General features: G+C 54.8%; 1 protein-coding gene across 3 annotated transcripts in view; it reads right to left on the bottom strand.

Moving 5' to 3' along the window:
* The window catches only part of RASSF4 (Ras association domain family member 4), a 194859-nt gene that overhangs the window by 47342 nt on the left and 145959 nt on the right, over positions 1-1558 (bottom strand). The gene's annotated exons all lie outside the window — the stretch shown is intronic.

The following is a 1558-nucleotide window of genomic DNA, read 5'->3' on the forward strand; positions in this document are numbered from 1 at the left end:
ATTTGAATTGGTTAATTTTATGGGATGTGAATTATATTTCAATAAAAATATTTTAACAACTAAAATAAATCCCTAGGACTGATGGGAGAGAGTGGTAATACAGGGGCCCTCCAGGGCATGGCTCCCCGTGACTGGGTCTCTCTAAGCTGGAGGGTGCCCCCGCCAGGCTCAAGCACTAAACCTGGAGTAGAGAGAGGCTTTGGGTCTGCACTGGCCTTGCCCGGAGGAAATCTGGGCCGTGTCTCCTCAGTGCTTCCTCACTTTGGGGTTTCTCACTGAGAGGCCCCCACGGTAGCAGAGAAGTGCACTCAACACTGAATGGGGTAACTGGCCATCTGAAGAGCACTTTTCCCATCTTTTTTGCTTCAGTGATCACACTAATCCTGAGAGAAATTCTGTTAATTCCACTTAACGGGGGAAACTGAGGCCTGAGAGGTGAAAAGGGTTGGCCACGGCCAGTCGGCATGTTAGTGGAAGATTCAGTGAATCCCAGCTAGTGTTCTTTCTACTTCCAATCACTGCGGCACATCTACAAGATGTGTGGTCTGCCTTCTGTGGAGAAAGGGAGCCAGGCCACTCTCGGGTCAGCCCTGTTCGCTCTCAGCAGGGATGAGGGCCGCCACGGCCGCTGTGAGGGCCGCAGTGGGTAGATGTGGCTGTCTCGGCCTGAGACTCAAATGGAGACACCTGTGTCCACCTGCGCATGAGAAGGGGCCATTTCCGGCTTGGTCCAGTGACGGAGGTAAGGGCTCTGGTCTACTTAACGATCTCATCTCGGCCTTCTGTGCTTTTCCAGCAACAAGAGAGTTTGAAAACTTCGCTTTGCCAATCTCGGTAAGATCAGAGTCATTCGGGCCTCTGCGGACGTGGGTGAGTGCCCGCACATCCTGGGCCTTCAGAGCAGACTCTCCCTGAACTGGGAGGCACCGGGAAGCCCCTCGGCTCAGTCCCACGCCCATCACATCACCTGGGACTCCCGTGCCCCCACCGCTAAGAACAGCCGAAACAATGGTCGTGGGTGTAAGAAATGTTTATTCACATTCCCTTCCGGGTGTGCTTCTTGCACGTGACCTGGCCACCTACCCAGCTCTGCTGCCTGGACTTCGGGAATGGAGTGGGAGCACCGGGTCCGCAGAGGCCGCCTGCATCGCGCTGGGCTTATCACCACCCCTCTCACAGGGCAGGCGCAGGGCCCGGCTCCCCCTGATTTGGGCTCCCGTCTAGGCCACCTCCCCATTGGGAACTGGGCACAGTTCCCCTCCCCATACCCACATTCCATGTCATTCACTCTCCTCTGACTGACTCAAATCCTGAAGTCCCTCCTCTTGCAGTTAAGGAAACAGCTCCACTACTTCCACCATGGAGGGCTTGTGGAAATGTTTGTCTTTTTTCCCCACTTGGTTTTACACAAGAGGTGAGTTATTGCAGGAAGAGATCCGCTTATTTGGGACACTTGGTGCCAAACGGATCCTAGCTTTGGCTATTTCCATACATTTGCAAACTAACCTGTAAGCGGTGGAGGGGAGGGCGGGGCGGGGTGGGGAGGGGGAGGGGGGTG

This window comes from Myotis daubentonii, chromosome 13 (assembly GCF_963259705.1).
Source record: "Myotis daubentonii chromosome 13, mMyoDau2.1, whole genome shotgun sequence".
NCBI lineage: Eukaryota > Metazoa > Chordata > Mammalia > Chiroptera > Vespertilionidae > Myotis > Myotis daubentonii.